This window comes from Rana temporaria, chromosome 1 (genome assembly GCF_905171775.1).
Source record: "Rana temporaria chromosome 1, aRanTem1.1, whole genome shotgun sequence".
Lineage (NCBI taxonomy): Eukaryota > Metazoa > Chordata > Amphibia > Anura > Ranidae > Rana > Rana temporaria.
In genome coordinates this window covers 268816592-268842809 of record NC_053489.1, presented here as the reverse complement: position 1 = coordinate 268842809, position 26218 = coordinate 268816592, and the positions used below count along the sequence as shown (strand labels likewise).

At 44.9% G+C, this 26218-nt stretch overlaps 1 protein-coding gene and 1 pseudogene across 2 annotated transcripts in view; both read left to right on the top strand.

Moving 5' to 3' along the window:
• LOC120941932 (aminopeptidase O (putative)) overlaps nt 1-26218 on the top strand; it is a 525264-nt gene that overhangs the window by 13744 nt on the left and 485302 nt on the right. The window lies entirely within an intron of this gene.
• On the top strand, nt 9901-10019 carry LOC120925449 (annotated as a pseudogene).

Genomic DNA, 26218 nt, shown 5'->3' with positions numbered 1-26218 from the left:
TATTATAGCAAAAAGTAAAAAATATTGCATTTTTTTCAAAATTGTCGCTCTATTTTTGTTTATAGCGCAAAAAATAAAAACCGCAGAGGTGATCAAATACCACCAAAAGAAAGTTCTATTTGTGGGGAAAAAAGGACGCTAATTTTGTTTGGGAGCCACGTCGCACGACCGCTCAATTGTCTGTTAAAGCGAAGCAGTGCCGAATTGTAAAAAACGCCTTTGGGCATTTAGCAGCATATTGGTCCGGGGCTTAAGTGGTTAAATTACATACTGTAAGTTTTTTTTTTTTACCTGGCCCTTCATAGTTGGCCTCATCTGCTTAATAATCAGACTTTGTATGGGAATATTCTGGTTTTATTGGTTAAAGTAGATGTTGTGCTTATGTAAAAAGACTGTAAATGAGCCACAGACAAGAACTGAAGAAAGTAGTTCAAGGCGTTCACATAGGCTGTTTCATGTATTCACTAAGACTGTGCAAAGAGCAGTGGGATATACAAGATGCAGAAACCATTTGCATGTAAGGCCCCGTACACACGGCCGAGAAACTCGACGTGCAAAGCACGTCGAGTTCCTCGTCGAGTTTTGGGATGAAGCCGCCGAGGAGCTCGGCGGGCCGCCTTCTCCCATAGAACAACGAGAAAATAGAGAACATGTTCTCTATTTTCTCGTCGAGCTCCTCGGCGGCTCCATCGAGCCAAAACTGTACAGACGACAGAGTTTCTCGGCAGAATCCGGGTTTTGACCGAGTTTCTCGGTGAATTCTGCCGAGAAACTCTGTCGTGTGTACGGGGCCTAACAGACCCGATAATAACCAGTTACCGTGATCTACTGCCCTTCGCACTTTCCCTTTGCCCTGCCCTTTTTAGAAAGCCTGAATGCATTACCAACTATGTACACTAGATGGCAGGTGAAATGTGTTCAAATCTATGTTTGCTCTGAGTTTTAGTGTATTGTGTACAGGTCAGAATAAGAATTAAACGAAAAAATACTATTTGAATACAATTATTAAGTTTGAGACCAACAAAGATAAGTAGCCCTCTTTGCTTTACCTTGGAAATTTATATACATGCATTCTATCATTATTTGCTGGTTAAAAATGATTGCTTGGTCACATTCTTAAAGCCTACGTTTAGTCGCACAAGGACATTACATACATAAGTAGGATGTGTCTCTTTGCTGCAGGAAAACTGCAAAAAATCATCAAAGAAAAGCAGAATAGTAAAGACGATATCTGTGCTCAGTATTTAAGTGTTACTAAACCCAGGGCCCTGCATTCATTATATCTGGTCTCCCACAGTACATGGAAATGCAATTATTTTTGTAAATATAAACTGCTAAATACCCTTTCTCAACAGCAGTATATAGCAGTCTTGTGACTTTTATCAGTGTCTTGCCAAGCACTGCATACAGCTTGTAGGAGGAGTTTCCATTCTCATCTGAATGTCCTATGAGGCTGCATGACCTGATTTTCTGTCTGGACAGCGCTGATTGGCCATGTGCCAATCAAATGCACTCTCACCAAAAAAGACAACAAGAAAAATAACTCTCTTTTAATACTTACAGTGTTACATTTGGCAGCAAATTTCGATTTGGTTTTAGTCTTAATCTTAGGGCTAAATTGGCATTTTAGTTTTCATCCCAATTTTAGTCTTCTGCAAGTGTTTTAGTTGTAGTTTTTAGTCTTTGATTAAAATGGCATTTTAGTTTTAGTCCCATTTTAGAAATCGTATTTTAGTCGATTAAAATCTCCAGTACATTTTAGTTGATATAAATAATTTTAGTGTGCACAGTACACAGCCCCCTACCCTCTGCACAATACACAGCCTTCACCCTCTGCACAATACACAGCCCCCCACCTTCTGCACAATACAAAGCCCCCCACCGTGCACAGTACACAGACCCCCACCCTCTGCACAATACACAGCCTTCACCCTCTGCACAATACACAGCCCCCCACCCTATCCACAATACACAGCCCCCCACCTTCTGCACAATACAAAGCCCCCCACAGTGCACAGTACACAGACCCCCACCCTCTGCACAATACCAGGCCCCCCATAATACACAGCATACAGCCCCCCACCCTCTGCACAGTTCACAGGCCCCCCTGCATTACCAGGAGACCCCCAATCTCCTGGGACAGCACTGCCAGCGTACTCTAAAGTCAAGAATAAGTCACTGCCAGCCCTTTCTTATACACAGCTCCTCCTGTCAATCTCATTGTAAATCAAAGCCTCTAAATATAACTCAATAGCTCCATTCTTGCATGGACCCAGTCACATGACTGCTCTCCTCTGATGTTTCATGGATGGTCATGTGACCGCTCTCCTCCTCCAATCTAAAGCAACACTCTGAGAAAAAGTTTTTTTTTTTTTTCTAATTTTGTACTTTGCTGGCAGTGCTGTCCAAGGGCCAGGAGAAGCGGGGCGGCGGCCTTGACCACCCGCCCAATGTGTGGCATCCGGGGCGGAGCGCCCAATCCCCTCTAGGTCAAATATTGGCGTACAACACGCACGTGTTATACGCCGATAAATACAGTAGTTTATGAGGGTAAACGTCCCTCCTTGCCATTAACCTCCCTTTTTTTTATTCCTTAACGAAAACGGATTGGATTTTCGTCATAGTTTTTGTCAGTTGATGAAAATGTGCTGTACTTTTAGTTTCGTTTTCGTCACTGTAAAAAGACCGTGCCAAATTATGACAAACATTTTCGTTGACAAAATTAACACTGCAAACTGAGCATGTGCAGAGAGTGGCCCCAAGGCTCTGTTCTTTTGGGAGATGGATTAAGGACAGTAAAAGAAGGGGGGGTCAGAGAAGTCATAATCAATGCAGAGGATTAGCCCGTTATGCCGCGTACATACAATCGGAATTTCCGATGAAAAATGTCAGATGGACTTTTTTCATCAGAAATTCCGATCGTGTGTGGGCCCCATCTGACTTTTTTCCATTAGTGTTTAGAAATAGAACATGTTTTCTTTTTTTTCCGATGGAAAAAAATCCTATAGGAAGTTCCGATTGTCTGTGTGGAACTCCGACGGAGAAAAACGTACGCATGCTCAGAATCAAGTCGACGCATGCTCGGAAGCATTGAACTTAATTTTTGGTCTGACAGTGTGTATGGAAGACAGCTTGAACGGAATTGCGACAAAAAATTCCATCGCATTTTAGGCCATCGGATATTCTGATCGTGTGTACGGGGCATTAGGTTCCACATTGAGTATAACAAGCCTGCTTTACTGCTTATACAGGCTGATTTTACTGTTGTGGATTTAGTAACACTTTAAAATGCTAACTGTCGTGTCACTGAAAGTTACTTGCAGCTTGTCCACTTTTCATCCACTTGTCCCAGCCCTGAAACTCTAGCTAATCTACTACAAAAATTGGGGCTTTGGTCCTTGACATTGCTATTTGATGTGAATATATAAGTGGGGGGAGGAACTGTGTCTTATTCAAAAATTACTAACACCATCCCCCCATTTAATTGTACTAGACAAAAAAATAGGGAGAAACTGTTCAAATTACTAGGCAGGGAGATTGGTGCATGTAAGAGTGTCATACAATACACAAAACTTACCGTATTTATCGGCGTATACCGCGCACTTTTTTTTTTTCAGGGCAAAATCGTGGGTGCGCGGTATACGCTGATACCCGCTTTCCTGCGCCGAGTTTGAATACTGCGCCGACATATACCGAGCGCAGTACACTCGGGTATAGTCGGGCAGTCTCGGCTCCTTCCGCGCTCACGCCCTGGACGTACAGGACGTCAGCGTGAGAGTTGCCGAGCCTGCCTGACAATACACGAGTGTACTGCGCTCTGTATATTTTGGCGCAGTATTCAAACTCGGCACGGGAAACGAGCGGGGAGGACGCCACAGAAGGACGCCGGACCCGACTAAGAGGACACCCGAAGCCGCAGACGGACGCCGGACCCGACGAAGAGGACACTCGATGCCGCAGAAGGACGCCGGACCCGACGAAGAGGACACCCGAAGCCGCAGACGGACGCCGGATCGACGAGGCCGCCGATGGACGCCGCGCAAGACACCAAAACTGTAAGTACAAAAATAACTTTTTTTCCACAGGATTCGGGCAACATTAGGGGTGCGCGGTATACGCGGGAGCGCGTTATACCGCGATAAATACGGTACAGTGTATTGGAAAGGTATTCATACCCCTTTGAAATTTTCCTAATTTTATCATGTTATAACCAAAAATGTAAATGTATTTTATTGGAATTTTATGTGATAGACCAACACAAAGTGGCACATAATTGTGAAGGGGAATGATAAATGTTTTTTTTTTTTTTTTTTTTAATATGTGAAAAGTGTGGTGCATTTGTATTCAGCCCCCGAGTCAATACTTTGTAGAACCACCTTTCACTGCAATTACAGCTGCAAGCTTTTTGGGGATGTCTCTACCAGCTTTGCATATCTAGAAATTGACATTTTTGCCCATCCTTCTTTGCAAATCGCTCAAGCTCTGTCAGATTGGATGGAGAGCTTCCGTGAACATCAATTTTCAAGTCTTGCCACAGATTCTCAATTGGATTTTAGTCTGGACTTTGCCTGGCCATTCTAACACATGAATAATACTTTGATCCAAACCATTCTATTGTTGCTCTGGCTGTATGTTTAGGGTTGTTGTCCTGCTGGAAGGTGAACCTCCGTCCCAGTCACACGTCTTTTACAGAATCTAACAGGTTTTCTTCATAGATTGCCCTGTATTTGACTTCATCCATCTTCCCATCAACTCTGACCAGTTTCCCTGTCCCTGCTAAAGAAAAGAATCCCCACAACATGATGCTGCCACCACCATGTTTCAGGATTGGGTTGGTGAGTTCAGGGTGATGTGCGTGTTAGTTTTCTGCCACACAGCATTTTGCTTTTAGGCCAAAAAGTTACATTTTGGTCTCATCTGACCAGACCACCTTCTTCCACATGTTTGCTGTGTCCCCCACATGGCTTCTCGCAGACTGCATACAAGACTCCACAGATTTGTGGAGTGCGTGACTAACAGTTGTCCTGTGGACATATTCTCCCACCTGAGCTGTGGATCTCTGAAGTTCCTCCAGAGTTACCATGGGCCCCTTGGCTGCTTCTCAGATTAATGCTCTTCTTGCCTGGCCTGTCAGTTTAGGTGGACAGCCATGTCTTGGTAGGTTTGCAGTTGTGCCATACTCTTTCCATATTCAGGTGATAGATTGAACAGTGCTCCGTTAGATGTTCAAAGCTTGGGATACTTTTTTATAACCTAACCCTGCTTTAAACTTCTCCACAACTTTATCCCATCTGGTGTGTTCCTTGGCCTTCATAATGATGTTTGTTCACTAAGGTTCTCTAACAAACCTCTGAGGACTTCACAGAACAGATGTATTTTTACTGAGATTAAATTACACGCAGATGGACTCTATTTACTAATTAGGTGACTTCTGAAGGCAATTGGTTCCACTAGATTTTACTTGAGGGTATCAGAGTAGAGGGGGCTGTATACAAATGCTCGGCACACTTTTCAGATATTTATTTGTAAAAAAAAATTGAAAGCCATAAATTTTTTTCTTCCACTTCACAATTATATGCCACTTTGTGTTGGTCCGTCACATAAAATACATTTACGTTTTTGGTTGAGAAAATGTGCAACATTTCAAGGGGTATGAATACTTTTTCAAGGCACTGTATGTAGTATATAAAAAATACATCTTTATTTGTAGATAAAAAAAATCCATATCCACATAAAGTACACAAAATACAAATATGGAGCCTAGTGGACCAACACATTAAAGCTAATCGTGTTTAGCAGGAATTAAGGACCAGGACGTTTTTTTTTTTTTGGGTTTCTAACACCTTTTTAGAAGTGTTGTTACAGTAATACTTTATAATAGTGACTATATCTCATGGTAGTTCCACAGCTACAACGTATGGGACACCATAAAACAAACAATGCCTCTACACCCTTATTACTCCACTCATTTTAAATGCATATATAAGACTTTCTAATGATGTATTTTAGTGCTAAGAAATTCTGCAGTACCTTACAGAGTATATAGACTATTTATATGAGAAGAGCTATACAGTATAATGTCCCTAGCAAAGACCTTTAGTCTTAAAAAGGGGAAGGAGGAAATGGGGAAGGCATATTTATAAGATGTTTAAACTTTCAACTTTATTAAAGCTCAAATTCATTTTTTGTGTTGTTTGAGTGAGGTAGAAAGTTAGATGACCTAAAGAAAACCCCTGCGAGCATAAACGTAATATAAATGGTTGGATTTACTATTACAATTTCATATGTTAGTTTGCACATTGTCCTAAAACAGTAGGCCAAATTTGGGCCCATAAAACAAGAGGTGACCTCGGCTGAGGGCCTGTAGTGATGGCCACTGTGCCAGTGTTTTGTAGTTGGTCTGATTACTTCAGGGTGACTCTAGTAAGATACATGTCTCTATAGCAGGTAGCTCAAAACATTCTTTTCTCTTATCGTCCATGGACGGACACAGCTCCTTAAGTCTTGACAAGTGGGTTATGTTCCCTGTTTACAGGAGAGGACTAGGCAGAAACATGTTAAATACATGTTACATTAACAGAGTTGAACAGCCCCTCCTCACTGCAGCATGCAGCCTCAGTTTCGTTCTGCCTAGCAAAGGAGAAGGACGTATGGCTCCCTTTGGGCCCAGCGCCTGAGGAGAAATTTTCTTTTATTTTCTTTTCTTTTGATTTTTTCTTGAAGAATCTTCTGTCGGCTGAGAGACAGGCTGGATAATATAGATCCTTGTAGTCTACTCAGTCCGACCAGCAAGCGTCGGCACACCTTTGCAAAGAGGCTTGGTCTGCCATGCCATACCCCATGGCTCCTGGGGTGGCTGGTGAGCTTTGCTCCGAGGTCCACATATGACTGGGCTGTGGTGTTGTCTCGCTCACAGTGGACCGGGCCGACAGCTACCTCCATTGCGATTGTAGGTCTGTCAGGAATGCGTCAGCGAGTCCTCGCTTGGACGGGTAAGTACAGTCTCTCCCGCTTAGGTGGGTTGGTACAGCTGGGCATTCCTGGGGTTCGGGGGTCCTCTTCTCCCCCTTCCCTGCTCCTTTCCCTCTGCTGCATTGCTAACACTTGCCGGGGGGCGGGGGGGGGCCTCCCTGAGGGGACTGTGTCTGGCCTGTGTTTTTTTGTGGGGTTTTCTGTGTGATATTTTTTTTTATTACACTTTTAAAAGCCTTAGAGGCTTTTGCTATTTAAATGCGGCGTTTTGCCACCATGTGGTCGGCTCCGGCGCCATTTTTGGGGTGGTTTTCAATTGCATTGAAAACTCCCATTGGTGGCCTTTTTGCCGTAGCCGCGCTCCGAGGACATTAGGCGGCCATCTTGGCTAACCCCTAGTGCTGAATCTACAGCGTACACAGGTCCCTTCGGATGCCGCGGCCGTGAAGCAAGTTACCTCACAGTGTTTTTTCCTCCCCACACGCCGTGTGCTCTGGCGGATGGCGGCGCTGGACAGTCCCCTCCTCGGTGAGTCCCCTGATACCCCCGACCAGCGCAGCAATGAGTTGCCCTGAATAGGGCATGGGAGCTCCCGTTTTCTGGTGACACAATGGCATGTTGTACATACACACTAGTGTGTCTGTTGCTCTATTTGCTGTCAGTATCTGGTCCTTCCCCTACATGTTTGTGATGGCAGCTGGTTTCTAATACCTGGGATCCCCACAGATGTTTTTTACTGTTTGTCCTGGACACTTTGGTGCCAGGGTGGGGGTGGACTGCGGACGGGCAGGGGTTAAAGGAGTGCCCCCCCCACCGTTATCCCCTGGGGAATGCTCTGTCACAATGGAGCCATGGACCAGATACCTGGGGGTGCAGGATAAGGCACTTGGGGGTGCGCTTCTCACTGCCGTATGGGACTTTCCGTAGCTGGATAGTGCAGCTCGGTTTCCGCATGAGTGCTCGGTCTTTTTTAGGATCACACAAAAACGTTCTGTTTAGGTTTTTCCTTCTGTGCCCTTTCTTTGCTAATCTTTAAGATGCGGAATGAGAAAAGCCACTAAGGGCTTTTGTAGTCCCTCACCGCCTGGCGGCTCAGTGCCCCTTGAGGAGAGCCTTTTTTTGAAGACAGTGGGCTTCTTCTCCGGTGGTGGACCCTCCGGGGGTCATGTATAGGTGACCACCCCCCCTATTGCGGGACACCCCCGCTTGTATGGATTTGACTGAGAAGATCCGAAGTTCTGACCCGTTCCATGTCTATCATGCTGGGGTCTGCCTTGAGGCCTATTGTGGCCACTACTCTGGAATCCCAGTCGCTTACAGGTGAGCATGTTGCACCATACAGTGGAGGAGCACCGGCTCTCTCCTGAGGTTATTGGGCTAACGGACCAGCAAAAGGGTCCAGGGCCTTGTATATGTCTGTGATTTTTTTCACTGGATGCAGCGCCCTTGATATCCAGGGCTTTGGTTTCAGAGATGGCGCCTTCTCTGGTTGGGATACTGGTCTGCTGGCCAGGCCTCTAACATACGCCCTGACGGATTTACCCTTTATGGGTGGGAGACCTTTTGGGTCCTCGCTGGACGACATTATCAAGAATGTCACTGGAGGGAAGAGCGCTCTCCTCCCTCAGGCCTCCAGGGGGAAGGGGCCCCGCCGTTGGCCGGGTCCTTCTCTTTCCACACCAAAGCGGTATTTTTTCGTCAGTCAGGGTCCGCGGGCGAACCTCCCGGGCCGACAAGGGCTCAGGTGGGGGACTGATCTGTCCCTGGGTGCGTAAGCCGATCGCGCCGGCACTCAGACCCGCCAATGTATGTAGCTTCCCCTGCCCGTCTCTGAGGTGGGGGGTCGCCTTTGCTGTTAACAGCTCGGTGAACCTCCCTGCTCCCCGACCAGTGGGTCCACGAGATGGTATCTTCGGAGTACTAGATAGGGTCCCTCCCGATCCACCGAACAGATTTATTCCCTCGTGTCTCCCTCTCCTGGCTCGTCGGTCTGCCTTGGGGCAGGGTGGGACTTGCTAAGCTGCAGGGTGATTTTATCTTTCCTGCAGTACTAGAGGTTTGAGGGATTCTATCCAAACCTGTTCTCGGTCCCAAGGATGACATGGTCCGCCCGATTTTGGGCTTCAAGGGCCTAGGGGGCTTTTGTGAATGATGGGTAGTTCCGCTCGGAATCCATTCGTTCGGTGGTAGCTGCGCTCCATCCGGGGGACTTTCTGGCGTCCTTGGACATTAAGGACGCATACATGCATGTCCCACTTTGCGCAGGTCACAGAGGTTTTTCTGTGCCTCGCGATGGGGATGCCCACTGTTAGTTGTGGTCCTCCCTTTTGATCTGGCGCCAGTACCAATGGTTTTCACCAAGGCTTATCCTAACCTTGTTGGGACAGCGAGGTTTTGCCATTGTGGCTACTTAGACGACCTTCTGACACAGAGGTTGTGTCTGTAGCTTTTCGGACCCTCCGTGAATCCGGGTGGGTGTTAAACATTTGGAGTCGGTCCTGGTTCCGACTCAGTTTGGAGTGCCTACGGCTTCCGGACTCCTTGGTGGCGAAGGCCTTTTTTTCCCCTGGAGAACTTGCAGATTCTTCAGTCGGCGGTGAAGTTATTGGCATCACGCAATCGATCTCTCTCCGTTTGCATGCAAATCCTAGGTCTGTGGGTAGCCTCCTCCGAGGCGGTACCATATGCCCAGTTTCACGCTTAAATTTTTTTCCAGAGGGAAATGCTGTCTGAGTGGATACGAATCGTCAGATTCAGGTGCGTCACCTAGTCAGTGTGTCTCTGAATTGGTGGCTGAGATCCCTGACTCGTCGTTCCGGAAAGTGGTTTCTTCCTTTCTGTGGACGGTGATTACAACGGATGCCAACCTCCAGGGTTGTGGGGGCGCCTGGGGGGTCCGGTCGGCCCAGAGTCCCTGGACTTGAGTGGACCTACGGCCACACCGCCCTGCATGTGCCCGGTCTCGTCGGATCTCGGTAACTACCCAGGCTCGGGCCTGGTTAATACCTGGGTGGGAGTCCGCCTGGAAATACCAGGTGCCGTAGACCCTGTCTACCGTTACTTGTCCTAGTACTGTAGGCGGTCAGGCTATGCCTCTCCTCGTGGTTGAGGGGGTTGCAAGGTCGTTCGATCTAGATTCAACCTAACAACGCCATGCCGGTGGCTTCGGACTTCCATCAGGTATACCGGCAGGCAGGCTACTGGAGTCGCCTGATGTTGGACCAGGACAACTGGTCTTGGCACATGGAGTCGACTCTCTTGCAGGAGGTGAGCCTCGCAGGGCAGGGATCTCCTAGTCACTCGTTTTAGCCACAGGGGTATCAAGGTTCGTGGCCAGATCTAGTGATCTGGTACAGACGCGCAAGTTGCGCTGGTGGCCCTGTGAGGGTCTGTCTCGGCGATTTTATGCCTTTCCCCCATTGTGGTGGCTTCCCCGGCTGCTCCACACAGTGGAGGCTGAGGAATCATGGCGATATTAATAGCTCCAGATTGGCCTTGGCGTCCTTGGTGCACCCATATCGGGTGCCTGGTAGTGGAGGTACCCTGGCGGTTGCCAGGGCAGGAGGTCCTTCTGTCTCGAGGTTCCATACTTCCTCATGTTGTACAGTCGCTGACTTGCTCAACAGGGCTATTGGAAGCCAGACTTTAAGGGACCGGCGTCTGTCCGACTCGGTCATCTCAACAATACTGAGGGCATGATAGTCGTCCTCCGGAGGACCTACTGTCGCGTCTGGCTGACCTACATCTCTTGGTGCGAAGAGATGGAGTGACGTCCACGGACGTACTCATTGTCCATGGGCCTGCTGTTTTTTACAGCTTGGAGTGGATCAAAATTAGTTTAGAGCACCGTTTGGGGGCAGATTTCAGCCTTAGCTGTGTTCCTTTAGTGACCTTTTGCGACCGTTCCCTGGTGGGTACCTTTTTTGTGGAGGGGGCTTGTCCTATACTTTCCCCTCTTGGCCCATCTCTTCCCCCATGCTTGATCCCTCATAGGCTTAGGTGATGGTGCATCCGCGACCTTTCCTTCTTCCGAAGGTGGTTTCGACCTGTCACCGGAGTAAGGACATTGTTTCTTCCATCCTTCTGTCCTCAGCCGGCACATCCTACGGAGGTTGTCTTTCATACTTTAGGCGTGGTACACGCTTTGCGGGTGTACCAGCCGGCTCGGCTCCGTTTCGGAGATCTGACTCTCTTTTGTGTCGGTGTCGGGTCCACAAAAGGGCCTGGCAATCTCGTTGTCCACCTTTTCTCGGTGGATCAGGTAGGCTGTCATACAGGTCTATGCTCTTAGGGGGCGGGCCCCCCTTTTCCGGTCCGACAGCATGCGTCGGTCTCAGGTGTGCGAGGCGGCGACTTGATCGTCCGTTCACACTCTTTCCAGAATTTTCATGGTTGCTGTGAGTGCATCTTCTGATGCTTCTTTCGGCCGCTAGATTTCTGCAGGCGGCTGTTTAAAGTTGCACCTCCTCTTTTGAGGAGCTCTGCTTGTTTTGGGGTGAAGTTAAAATTGGTTTTACTGATATATTTCCCACCCCTCGTTTTGACACTGCTTGGGGACGTCCCACTTGTCAAGACTTAAGGAGCTGTGTCCGTCCATTCACGATAAGAGAAAATAGGATTTTTTGTACTCACTGTAAAATCCTTTTCTCTGACGTCCATGGGCGGACACAGCTCCCACCCCTCCTTTTTAGGTTTGTACTGCTTGTTACGAACTGAGGCTGCATGCTGCAGTGAGGAGGGTTATGTCTGGAGGGACCGCCCCCTGGGCGGGGCCATGCAACTCTGTTAATGTAACATGTACAGTGATGAAAATAAGTATTTGAACACCCTGCTATTTTGCAAGTTCTCCCACTTGGAAATCATGGAGGGGTCTGAAATTGTTATCGTAGGTGCATGTCCACTGTGAGAGACATAATCAAAAAAAAAAAATCCAGAAATCACAATGTATGATTTTTTTAACTATTTGTATGATACAGCTGCAAATAAGTATTTGAACACCTGAGAAAATCAATGTTAATATTTGGTACAGTAGCCTTTGTTTGCAATTACAGAGGTCAAACGTTTCTTGTAGTTTTTCACCAGGTTTGCACACACTGGAGGAGGGATTTTGGCCCACTCCTCCACACAGATCTTCTCTAGATCAGTCAGGTTTCTGGGCTGTCGCTGAGAAACACGGAGTTTGAGCTCCCTCCAAAGATTCTCTATTGGGTTTAGGTCTGGAGACTGGCTAGGCCACGCCAGAACCTTGATATGCTTCTTACAGAGCCACTCCTTGGTTATCCTGGCTGTGTACTTCAGGTCATTGTCATGTTGGAAGACCCAGCCTCGACCCATCTTCAAAGCTCTAACTGAGGGAAGGAGGTTGTTGCCCAAAATCTCGCAATACATGGCCCCGGTCATCCTCTCCTTAATACAGTGCAGTCGCCCTGTCCCATGTGCAGAAAAACACCCCCAAAGCATGATGCTACCACCCCCGTGCTTCACAGTAGGGATGGTGTTCTTGGGATGGTACTCATCATTCTTCTTCCTCCAAACACGGTTAGTGGAATTATGACCAAAAAGTTATATTTTGGTCTCATCTGACCACATGACTTTCTCCCATGACTCCTCTGGATCATCCAAATGGTCATTGGCAAACTTAAGACGGGCCTTGACATGTGCTGGTTTAAGCAGGGGAACCTTCCGTGCCATGCATGATTTCAAACCATGACGTCTTAGTGTATTACCAACAGTAACCTTGGAAATGGTGGTCCCAGCTCTTTTCAGGTCATAGACCAGCTCCTCCCGTGTAGTCCTGGACTGATTTCTCACCTTTCTTAGGATCATTGAGACCCCACGAGGTGAGATTTTGCATGGAGCCCCAGCCCGAGGGAGATTGACAGTCATGTTTAGCTTCTTCCATTTTCTAATGATTGCTCCAACAGTGGACCTTTTTTCACCAAGCTGCTTGGCAATTTCCCCGTAGCCCTTTCCAGCCTTGTGGAGGTGTACAATTTTGTCTCTAGTGTCTTTGGACAGCTCTTTGGTCTTGGCCATGTTAGTAGTTGGATTCTTACTGATTGTATGGGGTGGACAGGTGTCTTTATGCAGCTAATGACCTCAAACAGGTGCATCTAATTTAGGATAATAAATGGAGTGGAGGTGGACATTTTAAAGGCAGACTAACAGGTCTTTGAGGGTCAGAATTCTAGCTGATAGACATGTGTTCAAATACTTATTTGCAGCTGTATCATACAAATAAATATTTAAAAAATCATAAATTGTGATTTCTGGAATTTTTTTTTTTGATTATGTCTCTCACAGTGGACATGCACCTACGATGACAATTTCAGACCCCTCCAAGATTTCCAAGTGGGAGAACTTGCAAAATAGCAGGGTGTTCAAATACTTATTTTCCTCACTGTATTTAACCATTTAACATGTTTCTGCCTAGTCCTCTCCTGTAAATCGGGAACATAACCCACTTGTCAAGACTTAAGGAGCTGTGTCCGTCCATGGACGTCAGAGAAAAGGATTTTACGGTGAGTACAAAAAATCCTATTTTTACTAGGCCACATCATTGGGTAGCAAGTTTACAGCTATCTCCCCAACCCCCAGTTTTAATGGAAGTTAAAACCTGAAATATGTAAGCTGATTCACAAATCCGAATGGGAACATTACTTTAGTATGAACATTGTTACCCCCACACCACCTGGGGTTGGTTTACTAGACATTTGAGCTAAATTGGTTGGAAAGTGGATTATTATAGCCACCTTAGCAGTTTCTTGGGCAATAAAAAAAATTTGAGCAGTTGTATAAATCAACTACACTAGCTACAGGGGGTAGCTTTCTGAGCAGTTGAGGATGTAAATGTCTTTAGGTCGCTCCATGTATCCTCTATGATTATGCCTTGCCACTTCCCAAATAATACAGCAGATATTTGACGTTGACATATGTGTAGTGTTTTGATCTTCTCTTAATCATTAGGTTTATGAGTGTACGAATCTGAACTTTTTTTCCCCTTCATGGTCCTGTTAACAGAGGTTCATATTTTGGTGCCACTGTCACAGGATAGGATTGCAATGGAATTTTCTGTAAGAATAATTATGTAATTGCTATTTTTTTTATGGTCATATACGGGCTAAGCATGTTAATGCATTTCCTTGAGATGGAATAATATAGTGTTTGTAACCTGTAATTGAGATGAGAAAAAAATTGCAGTTGATTTTAGAATATTTCATTCATTTAGTCCCTTTTTACTGCTACCTGTATGGTCACACTGTCTAGACTAGCACATTATTGGTAAAACAAATAGAACATGTGTTAAAAGTATCAGTATATGTAGGTTGTCTAAAGGTGTCAGGGCTGCTCACTTTCCACACGAGACTTCATATATTTGCACAGAGAATCCAGAGTTAGGATGATATTAATATGTAAGATAAGGATTAAATAGTGTTCAAACCTGGTTAAGGATTTTAAACCACCTAATTTATTTATTTTTATTGAGGGGGAAATCCCCCAATTTTTTGTTTTTATAAGAGCAAGAGGTGAAAAATACTCCAATGTAAATAAATGTTTCTGTGACTCTGATGAAAATTGCGTTCCTCTCATTCTTGTTTCAACCTTTTGACAGGAAGTGAAGGAAAATACCCCCCCTCCCCCAGTGGGACAAAGACCGCACAAAAAAACTTGACTGAGGTGTTAACCCTTCCCAACATTATTTAAAACAAAAAAAGTTTGAACTTGCATATTAATTGTGGGTGGGGATTCAAAGTTTATACATTAGGGGTTAAATGTTGGTGAACATGTTAAAGCTGCACTTCAGAAATTCAGACACTTAGATAAATGTGCAGGCATACAATAAGGTAAGTCCAACAAAATGCATGCCACCACCTGGACCGAGCTGTCGGTAGCGGCGGAGGCGATCGGGTCCTGTCACGCCAGTGGTATGGATACGAGTGAGGGCAAGGTGGCCCCCACCCGTCTCCATACCATAGCAGCGGGCGGAAGCAATTTCAATACCAATACAGTGCCCTGTGCCAAAACTATAACATATGAATCTCTCAATCCATCAAAAAATGTGAAATAAATCCAAAAAGATTTCAAATATGCTACTGTTACAATCCACAGATTGAATGTGCCCCAAGAAAGCAAGAAAAATTTATTGTATACGAAAAATATATAAAAAATATATATGTATATGTGCTAAGAAAGTCCTTAATAGATAGATAATTTGTGATGCCCAGCTATGTTTCCACCTTCACCGCAAATAGTGCCTACACCGTCACCGGATAAAATGGCCACTCACCAGATGGACCCAGAAATCTGCCTTTGGTTCATATGGATAACCACTCCCTCTCTCAGGTTTATCAGCAATCACTCCCAATGCTTTGGCTGTAGTCTCGTTCTATATCCACTCATGTAACATATAAAAGACTATCATGGTGTAGTATATCAAAGAATTTATTATGATTAAAACATATATAGTGGTTATCCATATGAACCAAAGGCAGATTTCTGGGTCCATCTGGTGAGTGGCCATTTTATCCGGTGAAGGTGTAGGCACTCTTTGCGGTGAAGGTGGAAACATAGCTGTATTTTTTATATTTTTTTTGTATACAATACATTGTTCTTGCTTTCTTGGGGCACATTCAATGTGGATTGTAACAGTAGCATATTTGAAATCATTTTTGGTTTATTTCACAGTTTTTGATGGATTGAGAGATTCATATGTTATAGTTTGGCACAGGGCACTTTATTGGTATTTATTGCACACTATTTGTTGATTGTTTGCACATTAATTAATAACCATAGACACATGTACATACTTTTTGAGTAACAAGTTCACAGGATCAGTAGTGGTAAAATGTTTATATAAATATAAGTTAGCGCAATTTACTTCACAGATACAGAACGTTAGAAGCTGATTGGTCACCATGCACAGCTGCACCAGATTTTGCACTCTCCAGTTTTAGTAAATTAAGCCCAGTGTGACATGTCAGGAATGTATTCATGAAAACTTGTAAATAACATTCTCCCATTTTTATGACACATCCCATGTCTGCATCTCTGATCGTTATTCTCAAAGCATTGTGGGATTGGGTAGCATGTCTAAGCTTTTTAAAATGTGCTTAGACATTCAGAGGTGTCCTGGATGTAACCTGGAGGAGCATCTAATAGTATGCTGAAGCCTTCTTTTATGCAAACAGTTGACATGTACATGCTTGATTATGTGACCATTGCTGCTGAAGAAATGACAGAAAGCTACAGGGAGGCATCGGTGCTAAAGGCAGTAATGGATCGTGCATAACGTTGGCTTTCCGTTCCTTTTTCTGTGGCATCATTTCTCTCCCCAGGGTGGCAGCTGTTACTGTCTGCATGATGATCAGCTTCTCTTGCATCCTGCTAGGATATATTAGGTGAAAGAAATAGGTAGAAACCAGTTGTTAGACGCCAGCACATAAATCAGCTTATACAGAAACATGAAAACTGCAGTAGCCACAAAATTGAAATTTAATTTATTACCTAATTTTCAATAAAAGGAATTCTGATTGGTTACTATAGTATACTGTGAAATTTCTGTCAGCGCTTTTAACTCTTGCCACTGAAGTGACTCTTCTGGTAGTTTCAATTACAAGGATAATTGCTTCGTATTACAATTGCTTATAACTCAAAAGGAACCTGCCATAAGAGAATAATAGCGGCTACCATTAAAGAATATTTAAGTCCAAAATGTCATATTCCTGATATGTGCCTGCTGTATCATATACTTTTATGAAGACATATCCTGATCTCTTTGCATCTCTCCTTTTGTGTGAAATCCCTGGTGTTCCTGCCAGTCCTTCTGCCTTCTATAAATAAAACTGACCATGCTAAGCAAGAGAACACAAGTGGTCAGTTCTCTAGCTATGCTGGGAACTTAGGGCCAGATTCACAAAAGAGATACGACGGCGTATCTCCTGATACGCCGTCGTATCTCTGTGATCCGCCCGTCGTAACTATGCGGCTGATTCATAGAATCAGTTACGCATAGATATCCCTAAGATCCGACAGGTGTAATTGACTTACACCGTCGGATCTTAAGATGCAATTCTAGGCCGGCCGCTAGGTGGCGATTCCATTGCGGTCGGCGTGGAATATGCAAATGACTAGTTACGGCGATTCACGAACGTACGCTTTACCCGTCGCTCTAAATTTACGTTGTTTCTGTCGAGATACGCCGAGTAAAACTAAGGCTGCCCTCTAGGTGGTGTAACCCATGTTAAGTATGGGCGTCGTTCCCGCGCCGAAATTTTAAAATTCACGTCGTTTGCGTAAGTCGTCCGTGAATGGAGCTGGACGCCATTTACGTTAACGTCGAAACCAATGACGTCCTTGCGACGTCATTTAGCGCAATGCACGTCGGGTAATTTGACGGACGGAGCATGCGCAGTACATTCGGCGCGGGAACGCGCCTAATTTAAATGGTGCCCGCCCCATTTGAATTAGGCGGGCTTGCGCTGAGCGGATTTACGTTACACCGCCGCAAATTTACAGGTAAGAGCTTTGTGAATCAGGCACTTACGCTGTAAACCTGCGGTGGTGTAACGTAAATGGGATACGTTACACCGCTGCGGCGTAACGTAATTGTACCTGAATCTGGCCCTTAGTCTGCTCTCCTCCAATGATCAGACTCGTCCTGACAGTTGACCCCCCCGCCTCCGCACAGCCAATCACTGGGAAGCTCAGTGTACCTCATTTTCTCCTCCCCCCAGCTCTTATGCAGCTAAGAACAGAGGGAGTGTGATCACTTATAAAAAAGGGAATATATATATATTAGGGCTGTGCGTTAAACGCGATATTAACGGCGTTAACGCAAACCCATGTTAACGCCGTCAATATTTTTATCGCGCGATTAACGCAGGAGCCCTCGGGGTGGACATGCAGAGTGTGCAGCGGCGCGGCGCGGCTTACCTTCTCGCTGGATTCACAGGCAAGTTACTCACCTTGTCCCTGGATCCAGCGATGCCACCCCGCTGTGTGATCGAGCGGGTCCTCCTTGCTTGGCGGGTCCTCCTTGCTTGGCGGGTCCTCCTTGCTTGGCGGGTTCTCCTCGCTCGGCGGGTCCTCCTCGCTCGGCGGGTCCTCCTCGCTCGTTTCACAGTGCCTGTGTGCCGCCGAGCTCCGTTCCCTGCGACGTTACGACGCACGGGGACGGAGAACGGCGCCAAATTTAAAAAAGTAAACAAACACAATACACACAGTATACTGTAATCTTATAGATTACAGTACTGTATGTAAAAAATACACACCCCCCTTGTCCCTAGTGGTCTGCCCAGTGTCCTACATGTACTTTTATAAAATAAAAACTATTCTTTCTGCCTGAAAAACTGTAGATTGTCCAAAAGTGTCCCTTTATGTCAAAAATGGTTTTAGATCAGCTAGAAAACAGCGATAATAAATTATAATCACTTGCAGAATTGTGCGATATTTGTGGGGAAATTCGTCATAAATTAGAGCGATTAATCGTGAGTTAACTATGACATTAATGCGATTAATCGCGATTAAACATTTTAATCGTTTGACAGCACTAATATATATATATATATATATATATATATATATATATATATATATATATATATATATCTCTATACACAAATGTTTTGCCTTTCAGTTCTATTTTAAACAGAATGGGTTGTTTTACAGGACGAGGGTTTACAATCGCTTTAATGACTTCTCCTTTTGATCCCCGTTCACACCTAAGCATCTTTTTGAGCGATTCCTAAAGCTTGTTGCACGGCATGTTTTAAGCCCCATAGACTTTAAAGGGGTTGTAAAGGTACAATTTTTTTTCCCTAAATGGCTTCCTTTACCTTAGTGCAAAAAGAAGGGGGAGTTTTTGGGACTTTGAATGAGATGCGTTTTTAAGCAAAAAATAAGTATAAATAAAGTTGTATACGTAATAACCAGGCTCACGCTTACCACCCAAACGGCAAACCAAATTCAACTGTCTAACTGTGTGCATTAAAAACAGAGGATTGGTTGTACGCATTTGCAAATACATGGTTAAGCTGCAGGCCTCGCCAAGGCTCTCTGCATTCTGTCCTTATTTCTTCTGAGAAATCCTCACTTCCTGTTCTTCTGTCTGTAACTCCACACAGTAATGCAAGGCTTTCTCCCTGGTGTGGAGTGTTGTGCTCGCCCCCCTAACTTGGACTACAGGAGAGTCAGGACGCTCTCTACATTGCAGATAGAGATGGGAGCTGTGTGTTAGTGGGCATTACTGTGTGGAGTTACAGACAGAAGAACAGGAAGTGAGGATTTCTCAGAAGAAATAAGGACATTTAAAAGCAAAATCGAAGGATGAGGTAAATGAAGGAGGACTGCACTAAGGTAAAGGAAGCTATTTAGGAAAAAAAAAATTGTATCTTTACAACCCCTTTAAAAGGTGTGCCTTTAAAAAAAACTTTGTTTACATAAGTTTTCATGTGCTGCCATACTGTATATTTTTAGTTTGTAAGCTCTAAAGAGCAGGGCTCTCTGATTCCTCTTGTACCAAATTGTAATGTAACTGTAATGTCTGCCTTTATTTTGTTAAGCGCTGCGCAAACTGTTGGCGCTCTATAAAACCTGTATAATAATAATAATAATAGTCTAAAGCAGGGGTGTCAAACTCAATGTAATCGCTGGCCACATCAGCATTATGGTTGCCCTCAAAAGGTCTGCTGTTTCTCGAAGGCTAGATGTCCATAGCACCCCCCCCTCTACATCAAATGTCAAGAGCTTCCCCAACATGCAAAGTTATGAGTCCCCCCACCCTCTCTTACATCACAGTACACCCCCTTACCTTGTGGTGCTGCCAGGAAGAATCTGGGTGGAACTGGGAGGCAGAAAGTGCAGGATCTGGAGAGGGACAAGAGGATGCTAGAGTCAGCTGCTGAATGCTGAGACAAGAGGAGGCTGAGATTAGGGAGTGTTGCAGCTGCACAAAGAGATGCAGGACTTGTAGGAGCCTCTTGCCGCCGCATGGAGAAGTGCAGAATCTGGCGGAGGAGTTCTGTCCTCCCTTTCTGTTTCTGACTCCCGAGACAAAGTGGGGGTGGAGACGAAGGGGGTACCACTGCCACAGCTGCAGTAAAGGTGTGCGGGCCACATGAAATGGCCTGGCGGGCCGGATCCAGCTTGCAGGCCTTGTGTTTGACACATATTGTCAAAGGGGCCATAAACACCTGTGCTACAAATGCAAAGAATAAAATGCCTGGCTAAGGTCACCTTCAAGTGTGAATGGGGGCTCAAAAATAAGAAACTGATGCTTTAGTTATAACACACTGGTCCCAGGTCTTTAGCTAAATGAAAGTCAGGCACAGCCAGCCATCAAGCATTTTCAGATGGAGAATCCATACATCTCTCTGGGCAGGGTCACACTTTAAAGCAGCATGGTATCACAAAAATTACCTCTTCGGCATTAACAACTTTGAATAGTCTCTATCCCAGTCCCAAATACATTATAGAGGTTGTATAAAATAAACAGTAAATTTTCTGCAAATCTGGTCATGTCTACCTACTGTACATTGGCAAATATCTATAATGAAGTAACAGCAAAGTATGATAAGAACATATATCCTTTCCCAAAGAGAAAACACTTTGGGCTAGATTCAGGTACGAGATACGACGGCGTATCTCCAGATACGCCGTCGTATCTCTGAGTTGCGGCGTCGTATCTATGCGACTGATTCATAGAATCAGTTGCGCATAGATTTCCCTAAGATCCGACCGGCGTAAGTGTCTTACACAGTCGTATCTTAGGCTGCATATTTACGCTGGCCGCTAGGTGGCGCTTCCGTATATTTACGCGAGGAATATGCAAATTAGGTAGTTACGCCGATTCAGAAACGTACGTCTGCCCGGGGCAATTTTTTACGTCGTTTACGTTAGGCTTTTTCCGCCGTAAAGTTACCCCTGCTATATGAGGCGTATCCTATGTTAAGTATGGACGTCGTTCCCGTGTCGATTTCTTGAAAATTTTACGTCGTTTGCGTAAGTCGTTCGCGAATAGGGCTGGACGTAATTTAAAGCAATGACGATTTGCGGCGGAATTTCGAGCATGCGCACTGGGATTCTTTCACGAACCGTTCGTAAAAAACGTAAAGTACGCGGGGTCACCATTCATTTAAATAAAACATGCCCACATCATCCCCATTTGAATTAGGCGGGCTTACGCTGGCCCACATACGTTACGCCACCATAACTTGGGGCGCAAGTTCTTTCTGAATACGGAACTTGCGCCTTAATTTGCGGCAGCGTAACGTATCTGAGATACGTTACGCCCGCAGAAAGATCCGCTCATCTTTCTGAATCTAGCCCTTTGTTTGCTATCATAAGTTCATTATTTAGAATGTTAATGGCCCTTCTGCTATGAAGATGGTAATGACATACCTTGAATATTTAACTATAAACTTGAAAAATCTTCTCACACAGCCTCTGAGGAATACTTAGGATGCACTTCTAGTAAACTGGCTCTTTTTCTCATAATTTACTAGAAGTGGTGATCTGCGAGCTGTCCTATTATACATAGTGTATAAATCCCTTGCGTTACATTACACTTTTGCCTTTAAAATATGAATTTTAAAGATGAATAATACAATTTTGCCTGCTTATATTTTGTTTTCATCAAGAAAATATTTATTTTTGTTGCACATCTTCGTAAGAAAGTTAAAAAAAGTCATTCATACTGGTTTTCCCATTTATTGCATTCCATTTGCAGAATTTGTTCTTGATGCTGGCACTTTAGTGTCTGCAGGTGTTTTGTGAACTGGTCAGATGAAAATCCAGATAATGTTAAATGCTGAACTTAAAGTGATTGTAAACGATCACCTTGTAAAACAACCCATTCAGTTTAAAATACATTTTTGTATAGGAAAAACATACTTTTTTTCCCTTTATTCTAAGTTATTTATTATACAGGATTTACCCTGTTTCCCCGAAAATAAGCCCTACCCCGAAAATAAGACCTAGCATTATTTTTTGGGATGGCTGCAATATAAGCCCTACCCCGAAAATAAACCCGTCGTAAAAACGTAATCCGTTTTGTAAAAAGATTATATAATGTACAGTGTGTCTCCTTTTTGTAACTTTGTTTTGGAAAATACCTTACTTACAGTGCCGCTGGGCGCTCACGTGACCGGCTGGAGATCTTCTCCTCTCCAACGTCAGTGGTCCCTTCCTCTGCAGTGCTCAGAGTGGAGAAGAGCTACGGCGGGTCACTGTTCTGGCTATCATGCTTTAAAGGATCAGGATATTTTTTTTTTTTTTTTTTGGGGTTACAACCACTCTAAGATCGTCATGATGACATGACTGTATTTGAATAAATGTAGATTATTGTACATAAGACATCCCCTGAAAATAAGCCCTAGTGTGATTTTTGTAGCCAAAATTAATACCCGGTCTTATTTTCGGGGAAACACGGTATATAGCGCCAACAGTTTCCGCAGCACTTAACAAAATGAAAGCAGATATTAAAGTTAAATTACAATTTGGTACAAGAGAAATCGGAGGGCCCTGATCATTAGAGCTTACAATCTAGGAGGAAGGGTCAAGTGATACAAAAGGTAATAGCTGTGGGGGATGAGGTGATGGAGGAAGTAAAACGGTGTATTAGGTAGAAGCAGGATCGGCTTCTTTAAACAGAAGGGGTTTCAGGGATCATCTAAAGATGCATTGATTAGGGCACTGTCTGACAGATTGGGGTAGGGAGTTCTAAAGGATGGGAGAAGCTCTGGAAAAGTCCTGGAGGTGAGCATGGGAGAAGGTGACAAGGGAGCTAGAGAACAAGAGGTCTTGGGAGGACCCAAGAGAGCGACTTGATTGGTATTTTGAGACTAGGTTAGTGATGTAGCTGGGGGCAGAGTTGTGGACAGCTTTGTAAATTTTGGTTAGTACTTTAAATTGTATTCGTTGGGTGAGCGCAAGCCAGTGCAGAGATTGTCAGAGAGGGGTGAAGGACACTGAACGGTTGGTAAGGTGGATGAGTCTTGCAGCAGCATTCGTTATGGACTGAAGGGGAGATAGCCAATATAAAGGTAATTCAACAAGGAGGGAGTTGCAGTAGTCGAGGCGAGAGATAACTAGCGAGTGAATTAGAAGCTTGGTGGTGTCATCGGTTAAAAAGAGGCGTGTTCTAGAGATGCTGCAGAGGCTAAGGTGGCATGATTTGGACAGGGATTGGATGGGGGCCTGAAAGGACAGTTCAGAGTCTAGGGTTATCACTAGCACTCTGGCATGTGTTGACGGACTGATAGTTGTGCCATTGATCTTGACAGAGAACTCAGGGGCAGCGGCATGTGGGGGAGGAAATATTATGAGCTCGGTTTTAGATAGATTCAGTTTGAGGAAGTGGTGATCACAAATGATCACATTCCCTCTGTTCTCAGCTGCATACGAGCTGGGGGAGAAGACACAGCAGCACACTGAGCTTCCCAGTGAATGGCTGTGCAGCGGTGGTGTGCGAGGACAAGTCTGATAATTGGAGGAGAGCAGCCTGAGTTCCCAGCATAGCTAGAGAGCTGACCAAGTTGTGTTCTCCTGCTTAGTAAGGTCAGTTTTTAATAGGAAAGCAGGGGGACTGGCAGGAACACCAGGGATTTCACACAAATGAAGCAATAAAAAGAGAACGGATACTTTTCCATACAAGTACATGATACAGCAGACACATATTAGGAATATGAAGTGTTGGGGTAATAAACGCTTTAAGACAAACTGAGAGCTAGTTTGTCCATCAAATGATGTGTATTTCTGTCCATCCAGTCCTGCATTCTACACAATTCTGACACACAGCTCAGTCCTGTGAAGCAGGGGAGGATACCTAATCTCTTGATGCTGCAGTTTCACTTGCAGGTCCCTTCCCATCTCTTACCTTATGACTGGACATTGAAAGTAGAAATTGTGGAGCTCCTCTTTCTGCCGCTCTGCTCTCTCCTCTTGGCATGCTTCTTGTACTGCATCACATCTGATTTGCTCCTTGTGCTTCTTCTCTCTCCTTTTCTAACCTCTTCTGTGCACACTGTACGGTGGACTGCAAGAGGCTGATACCATGTCAGATTCAGGTACTACTGCTTGTATTTAATGATGTATTTAATGATGTATTATTGATGTATAATGATGTATTATTGATTGGGAGCTGCATTCATTTGTGTCTCATATATGTCTGGAGTTCAGTTTTAAAGAAGCATTAAAAAACCCTTTACATATACCCAGTGAAGTGACTGGCCTCAGGTGATACACAGAGATAAAACAATTTTTTTGGCATAAGTTGCACCTGTTTATCTGCAACCACCTCTCCTCTACAGCTGTTTACAGTACAGAATTTACACAGCATTTCTCTGCTCCAGAAGGTAGAGGGATGTAATCTCATGGACCTCACAGCATAGAGCAGGGAGCTGAGTGTAATCTGAGTGAAGGGAATGGACACTCCCCCTCTACACACAGTCTCAGAGGAAAACATGCACACATAGGCGGCTCTTTAATTAGGTGATCGCCTAAGGCCTCGCACTCACAGGGGCCTCGCAGCCGCCTAACTTGCCCAAAGCATTACCCCAGTTTTGAGGGACAGGGGACCTTAATGCTGCTGTGCTCAGGCAGCGTTATGAGTCTTGACTTAGAAGCGGGGCCGCCAGCCTCCCTAACAACCAGTGAATATCGGTGACACCACCCCCTGTGACGTCAATGACACAGAATGCCCTCAGTTAATATCGTCACAAGGGGAAGGTTCACCAGATGACAAAACGGGTGCCCCGCCCCTTAGTTATTAAAGAGCAGGATTCCAATAAGCCCCCTGCCCGCAGACCCCCACAGCCAGGGTTGTGGGGAAGAGGCTCTTGTCCTTGAATTATTTTTCCCATCATGGGCGTGAGTGGGGCCCCAAAATTGACTCATGTCAATTTTTGCCTAAGGCCTCACAAAGCCTAGAGCCACCTCTGCATGCACAGCACACCTGCTGTGTGCGGACGTCTCCAGGAATTGTCTGATGACGGCATAAACTTTCAGACAGGGGTGTACTCACTTTTGTTGCCCGCAGTTTGGACATTAATGGTTGTGTGGTAAGTTATTTTGAAGGGACAGCAAATTTACACTGTTATACATGCTGTACACTCACTACTTTGTAGCAAAGTGTCATTTCCTCAGTGTTGTTACATGAAAAGATATAATAAAATATTTACAAAAATGTGAGGGGTGTACCCACTTTTCTGAGATACTGTGTATACAAAAATACACAAACGGATACATTCACTCTTATGATTAAATGTAAAAATGTATTAAAGCGTGGACGATGTCAGTAGAGCTGTGGACATGTCAATAAGGCAGAGGTTGGTGTCAGTAGGACAGTGGATGGTGTCGGTCAGTACAGCAGTGGATGGTGTCAGTAGGGCAGTGGACTTTCCCAGTAGGGCAGAAGACAGTGTCAGTTATTTTTATTATTTTTTTTTAAATTATATTTTACAAATGTCTTAATTGTTTACAATAGTTATTTATTTTAGATTTTTTTTTAGGATCACCATTGGGGGCTTTGGTGAAATATCAAGGGTCTAAACCCCTGATGTCTCACATCTGAGATGGGGAAAGGGACTGAGGACAAAGATTCCCTAGTAACTTTGGCCCAGATTCACAGCCGAGATACTCCGTCGTATCTCTCAGAGTATCTATGCGACTGATTCATAGAATCAGTTACGCATAGATAGCCCTTAGATCCGACAGGTGTAATTGTTTTACACTGTCGAATCTAAGGATGCAATACCGCGGCCGCCGCTGGGGGGAAGTTTGCGTCGTAAACCAGCGTCGGGTATGCAAATTAGTAGTTATGGCGATCCATGACGTTTTTTTGCGTTCGCTACGTCGCTGCTAGTCTAGTTTCCCGTGGCAAAGTTAGTCGTCGTTTTTGGTGCCCTAACTTTACACAGCACACGTATGTGCTGTATAAAGTATGGCCGTCGTTCCCGCGTCGAAATTTAAAAATGTTTCCTTCTTGCGTGAGACGTCTGGGAATACGGAAGTACGCTACGCACGTCGCCGTTCGAAAAAATGACGTCACTTCGCGCAAAGCACGGCGGGAAATGGGGGTGGGGGCATGCACAGTTGGTCCGGCGCGGGAGCGCGCCTAATTTAAATGGCACACGCCCCTTTGAATTACGCCGGAAGTTTTCTCGCAAGTGCTTTGTGAATCAGGCACTTGTGATGAAAACTTGCGGCAGTGTAATGTATCTACGATACGTTACGCCGCCGCGATTCTATG